This window comes from Tiliqua scincoides, chromosome 4 (assembly GCF_035046505.1).
Source record: "Tiliqua scincoides isolate rTilSci1 chromosome 4, rTilSci1.hap2, whole genome shotgun sequence".
Lineage (NCBI taxonomy): Eukaryota > Metazoa > Chordata > Lepidosauria > Squamata > Scincidae > Tiliqua > Tiliqua scincoides.
In genome coordinates, this window is record NC_089824.1 from 11,550,697 (window position 1) to 11,557,375 (window position 6,679).

Sequence of the window (6,679 nt, forward strand, 5' to 3'; positions counted from 1 at the left end):
TGGAGCACAGATGAGCTGTAAGTAAAAGCCATTGCAAATACAGCCAGGCTCTAAGCATGGTTACTTGCAAATAAGTACATTGGATTTCAGTATACCTTCACTCCAGGTAAAAGTGTGTTTATGATTGCAGCCTAACCTGGAGGTCTCATGTAATCAAAGTCTCTGAGCAAGGCCAAATGCACCCCTGTTTTTCTGGGATAGCTGCAGTGTTCTGGTACCTGTCCCTTGCAAAAGATTGCAATGGTTGTTGTCTTAATCCGTTTTCTGCTTTGTGGCAGAATGTTCCAGCACTAGTAGGGCCAAGCTGAACAATACACCAACTGCATGATTGGGGCCTGTGTGCTGGTTTGTTTTCACTGTAAACAGCAACCATATGGAGCCCAGATTTGGATCAGGACTTCGGTGGGAGAGGAGGAAGCTGTGACTCACCATGCAGAACATTGGCTCCTGCTTCTTGTCCTGGCCGTTCTTGATTACCTGATGTTGGAGACAAACTAGAGGGAAGGATTTGAACACCAGTCTCACAAATCCCAGCCTAAGCTTCTACCCACTGCATTTCCTCTGTCCATTTCCACCAACTGACAATTGGATCCTATTTTATGATCAGTCCGGCGAACTGTTCCTGGTAAGTAAAATAAAAATGAGCTCACTGCTTTAGGTGATGTCACCTGGGAAGATGGATCGCTGCCAATGTTCCATTTAATGGTCATTTTAACATAAATGAAAAAGGGCATGGAACTGAGTACTGCAGACCCACAGAAGGCAAGTTCAAACCTTGTGTAAATTTACTGCTCCTAAATACATCTCTGATGTGTCAGATGCGATGAGAGCTGGAAGGTCAGTGACCTTGCAGATTGCTGGTGAACCAGTCTAATCAGCTAAATTAGGATCTCCCTTGCCGCTGCCAGAAACAGAGACAATAAAATATGCCTGTCTGGGGACAAATAAAAATATGTTGTTTGCTAAGAAATGCTCATTAAATAAAGAAAGAATTACTGGATTCTAAAGGTCAGGGATTCCAACAACTATCCAGTTATCCCCAAGCTGTGTGGGACATTGTGCCTCGTTTTTGTTGAACATCGATTTCCCAGGCTCTCAAGATTGAGCTGGAACAGATCCATGAGTAGTTATACTAGGAACCCAACTTAAAACATGTTTTCGCTAAGCCAGTGCTTCTGCGATCAGTTGTCCAGGCAGGGAATGTGCATGAAAGGAAGTTCTGCTCATGAAATGCAAGGGAATCAGGGTCTGGGTTACAGAGGACCAGACCTGTTAGACTTTCTGATGGTCCTCTTCATACCTAGTAGTGTTTATGACACCTGTGGAAGTGGGAGGGTAAAACTAGACCAGGGATGTCCAAACTTTTTGGCAGGAGGGCCACATCATCTCTCTGACACTGTGTTGGGGGGTGGGGGGGGGAAGAATTAATTTACATTTCAAATTTGAATAAATTTACATAAATTACTATATTAGAGATGGAACTTCTATGAATGAATGAAGGTCTTACAATAGCTCAAGGCCTATAAAAGGCCTTGCACAAAGCAAGGCTGGTCTTTCCTTTGCTGCCAGTGCTGCATCACAAATGTGAAACAGCAAGTAGTGGAGGGAGCCCTCATCCCACAGCTCATGTGAGAGGTTGAACAGTCACCCTCATGCTGTAAGCACTTGCGTTGGGCAAGCATGGGCTCCAGCAAGTCTCTGGAGGGCCAGAGTCTCATTGGAGACTGGAGGCTCCCTGCAGGCCACATTGGGAGTCCCCGAGGGCCGCAAGTGGCCCCCGGGCTGGGGTTTGGGCACCCCTGGACTAGACTGAAACTGAGTGTAATTCGAGGTGGGGCTAGCTGATTCCATGAAGGGCCCCCGCTTCATTCCGCATAATTTTAGAAGGAAAGAGGTGTTTATTTATATGCTTGAGAAGGCTCATAGAGATAAGGAATCCAGTGGAACTCAAGCATTGTAGACTGTTTACCAGTTGTACCCAGTCATACACAGGACAACTAATGCCAGGGATTTGAAGCAGGGATTACAGACCCAAGGGGACATGCAGGCTAGTTGTGGTTTCATGACTGGTAGTCTTTTAAAAAAAAGTCACACACACCCCCTCCCCGATTTGGACCGAGCTGTGGTATGGGAATATACTGATTTCTCCTCTTGAATCACACATCCCTGTAGGTGCCGTTAACCCCGGAAGAAAAAGTTTATGGGGAAAATTTAGCCTCATTTGTGTTCTCTTCCACAGATAACACAGGCCAATACATGTTTGAATCTATTAAGACCTATTCTTGGATATACTGGGGGTGCCGATTTCAGAAATGGTATCTGTTTTGCCCTATCACATCTTGTTTCAAGGATACAGCATAGCCTCACATCATGAATGGTCAAAGGAGCTTCCTCATGGGGAAGCCTTCACCATGGCTTTCTAACAAGAAGCTATTCACTAACCAGGCTGTGCTGTATCTCCAAAGGTAGACGTGGTAAGGCAAAACTGGAATGGAATTAAGCACCCCAAATGCATGTAAAACCACCATAAATTGGGGGGGAGAGAGAGAAAGTTTTGCTGAGCCTTTAATTTGCAGGCAATTGGGGAGGAAATTTGGATTGTGGCCATAGCATGAAAGAAACACCCCCACATGCACCTAATATCATAGCCCTAATGCAAATCACTCCCATGGCAACTTTTTGAAAAGAATCAATGAATTCCCATGTTGCATCAAGTTGGACCCTCAGCCAGAAATCCCAGTGTTCCTCCACAGAATGTGCAAAATGACGCATTGTCTCTACTCAGTGCCCCACTTTCTCCTGGTAGTACCTCCCCACAATCTCCCCCCTTCGACTTTCAAGGTCAGGATGTACAACTTTCGCATGAGTGTCACGGTAAGCAGGAATCCCTGCCTTTGTCGCAGAGGAAGTCAGCACAGCCTGCTTGAACAGCTGCCTGCTGTTTCCATGCCTGAGTGTGCCCATTGGAAAACAGGAAGCATTTATCCTGCTTAGTGCCTCTAGAAAAGCCACTGCGTTTCATTTGCTGGGAGGCACCAGCACCTTAGAACGCATCTGTGTCCAGCCCTTACTGAGGAAGTTGGTTTGTCTTCCTTTCTTTTCAGGCCGCTGGTTTCATTGCTGTCTGACTCATCTGCCAGAAATCCCCATGGCATTCGTAAGGAGACCGGCACACCCGAAGCACTTCACGTCAGCAGTGCCTGTCAGTAATCTGATGCATGTCTACTTAAAAGTAACTCCCAGTGAGTCCAATAAAACCAGCTCCCTGAACATAAGAACAGCCTTGCTGGATCAGGCCATAGGCCCATCTAGTCCAGCTTCCTGTATCTCACAGCAGCCCACCAAATGCCCCAGGGAGCACACCAGATGTTCCCTGGAAACATCACTTGCAAAGATTTGGTGCCTGTCCTATCCATTGGCGTTACGTTGGTCTGAAATGGAGTGGGACTTCCCTCCAGTTTAAGCAACAGATGCTTATAATGTCCTCTCTCACCACCTTCTCCAAGTCAGGGCCAACACTGTAGCATCAGTTCAGGGAGGGGAAGAATGCTGGGGGTCTATTCTTTTAACATCTATTAACATCTATTTCCAGATGAAAAAAACTGAGCAGTTATCAGAGGGCTCAAATGTCTGCGTGACATTTCAGTCACTTCATTTCAGTCCAGCTGAAATGTCTGCGTGACTTCCTCTTTGCCGACGATGCAGCTGTCACTACCGACTCTGCCAAAGATCTCCAGCAGCTCATGGATCGTTTTAGCAAGGCCTGCCAAGATTTTGGACTGACAATCAGCCTGAAGAAAACACAGGTCATGGTTCAGGATGTGGACTCACCTCCCTGCATTACAATCTCTGTGCACGAACTGGAGGTTGTCCATGACTTTGTGTACAATTGCTCAACGATCTCCGACACTCTTTCTCTCAATACCGAGCTAAACAAGCGCATCGGTAAAGCAGCTACCACATTTTCCAGACTCACAAAGAGAGTCTGGTCCAACAAGAAGCTGACGGAACATACCAAGATCCAGGTCTACAGAGCTTGCGTCCTGAGTACACTTCTGTACTGCAGCAAGTCATGGACTCTTCGCTCACAACAGGAAAGGAAACTGAACGCTTTCCACATGCACTGCCTCGGATGCATCCTCGGCATCACCTAGCAGGACAAAGTTCCAAACAACATAGTCCTGGAATGAGCTGGAATCCCTAGCATGTATGCACTGCTGAAACAGAGACGCCTGCGTTGGCTCGGTCATGTTGTGAGAATGGATGATGGCCGGATTCCAAAGGATCTCTTCTATGGAGAACTCGTGCAAGGAAAATGCCCTACAGGTAGACCACAGCTGTGATACAAGAACATCTGCAAGAGGGATCTGAAGGCCTTAGGAGTGGACCTCAACAGGTGGGAAACCCTGGCCTCTGAGCGGCCCGCTTGGAGGCGGACTGTGCAGCATGGCCTTTCCCAGTCTGAAGAGACACTTTGCCAACAGACTGAGGCTAAGAGGCAAAGAAGGAAGGCCCATAGCCAGGGAGACAGACCAGGGACAGACTGCACCTGCTCCCGGTGTGGAAGGGATTGTCACTCCCGAATTGGCCTTTTCAGCCACACTAGACGCTGTTCCAGAACCACCATTCAGAGCGCAATACCATAGTCTTTCGAGACTGAAGGTTGCCAACATTCAACAGCAGGCAAGCAATGCAAGTTCTAAATTATCCCCCCCCCAATCAGAGACCAACTTAAAATATTAAGAGCCATCTTCAGAAGTTATCTTGCCACATTCACTGAATGCAAGGAGAGTAGGGATTGGATAGCTGTACCTCCATACCAGTGCACTCTTGCTTATGCCCCACCTACCCCGGCATCCCTTTTATTTGCAGAGGTAAGTGCTCAAGGGAGGGAGGGTTTCTCCCACTCCCTAGAAGGCCAGGATGGACTTTTTTTATACTGCCCTTCCTCCAGGAATCTCCAGGTGCCGCACATGATTCTTCTGTGGACCATGTACTTCTCTGTGCATAGAGGCTTCCTTGGCCCTGAAGTTCCTTTCTTTGGCTGGAAAAAGAATGTGGCTCCTGATATGCATAGCTTTAGGGCTGGAAGAAGACAGTAACCACCGCATAAAATAATAATACCTACAAGAGGTTTTCTCTATATACATCACCAGCATGCATGCACTGGAGATGTGGCAAATGCATGACTCCTTTCCCATACCTCTGAATGTGCCCAACATGCACCAAAGGTAAAGAGGACAGTCTTGTTACTGCTTCTGTATCTTAACAACTCCCCCCCCCCCAATCAGCTAACTCATACTTCCAACTGGGATCCAACCCAGCTACAAGCAAAAAGCAGCATCAGCTGTAGCTGTAACAGCAGACCGTAGGTGCCCAGGGCCATCCTGCTAATTGCTCTCTGCAGTAAGTTATTCTGGCTTCTTGTTTCTTAAACCCTCTGAAGATAGTGGAGTGATGAACCTCCCTGGGCTGGCAGTTCTTTGTCCTTCTTTTGCACATCCTCATAATGGCTTTTTAAATACAGTATGTATGTTTTGATGTGTTAGCAACCTGCATCTTAGATTAGCCTCGCTGAATGCCAATTCTTCATGGCAGAAAAACTCTACCATTATGATCCTAGGAGCACTTTCCTGCTGATCGGCACAGAAGGAGATGATGAGGCTGGCTTTTTTCCTGGATTGGCCTGGAGACAGAAACGGAGCAGATGGGCGGGAGAAGAAAATAGCTAGATGGCAGAAACAGATGTTGGCCACAGTCCAGCATGGACTTAAGCAGGCTTGGAAATCAATGGGCTTAAGTGCCCCGGCTCTGATGGCAGCCACTGCAATTAGCTGGGTGGTGGAGATGAAAACAAGGAGGTGCCACGCCTTCAGGCCTGCGGAGCCAAGCTGTATATGCTGGAGGATCATGTCATACAATCTTCCTGGGAAGCTCAGCCTTGCATATTATGTGCAAATAATAATGGTAATTATGACAGTATTTAGGGAGGGGGGCTGTTGTTCAGAATGGTTGGTTGGCAACCTTCAGTCTCGAAAGACTATGGTATAAGCCTACAGCACCCGGTATTCCCAGGTGGTCTCCCATCCAAGTACTAACCAGGCCTGACCCTGCTTAGCTTCTGAGATCAGACAAGATCAGGCATGTGCAGGGTAACAGTTGCTGTTGTTCAGAGGAAGAGCACTTACTTTTCCTGCAGATAGTCCCAGATTCAGACCCTGGTGTCATCTGCAGGGAGGGCTAGGAAGGATCCCTCTCTGAAACCCTAGAGATGCATACCTTTTTTTACTGCCCACTACATGATGCGTCACGCAAGAAATATCTAGGTCCATTGTTAGCTAGGATGCAGGGCTGGGAGGATTCAACCATGCTTCAGTCTCTCCTTTCCACTCCTGATCCTGAGACTCTGGATAATGTTGCTTCCTTTTTATCTGGGGTAATAGCCAGGCAGAGCCCTGGGACTCTGGCCAGCGACTGATGTTTATGCTTATGTTGTGTTGTGTTGTCTTTGTATATTCCTGTTTTGTTCTGTTCTTTCTCTGTATTTTATGCCAATAAAGGTCTTACTGAACTGAACTGAACTGAACTGAAACCCTAGAGAGCAGCTACTTGTCAGTGCTGACAATCCTGAGCAAGATTGTCACTGACTCCACCCCTCCTATCAGCCCTGGGAACAAAA

The 6,679-nt window shown here is 47.2% G+C and overlaps 1 pseudogene; it reads right to left on the reverse strand.

The window, feature by feature from the left end:
* Positions 1-6,050: 6,050 nt before the first annotated feature.
* On the reverse strand, positions 6,051-6,170 carry LOC136650398 (5S ribosomal RNA; annotated as a pseudogene).
* Positions 6,171-6,679: the final 509 nt, after the last annotated feature.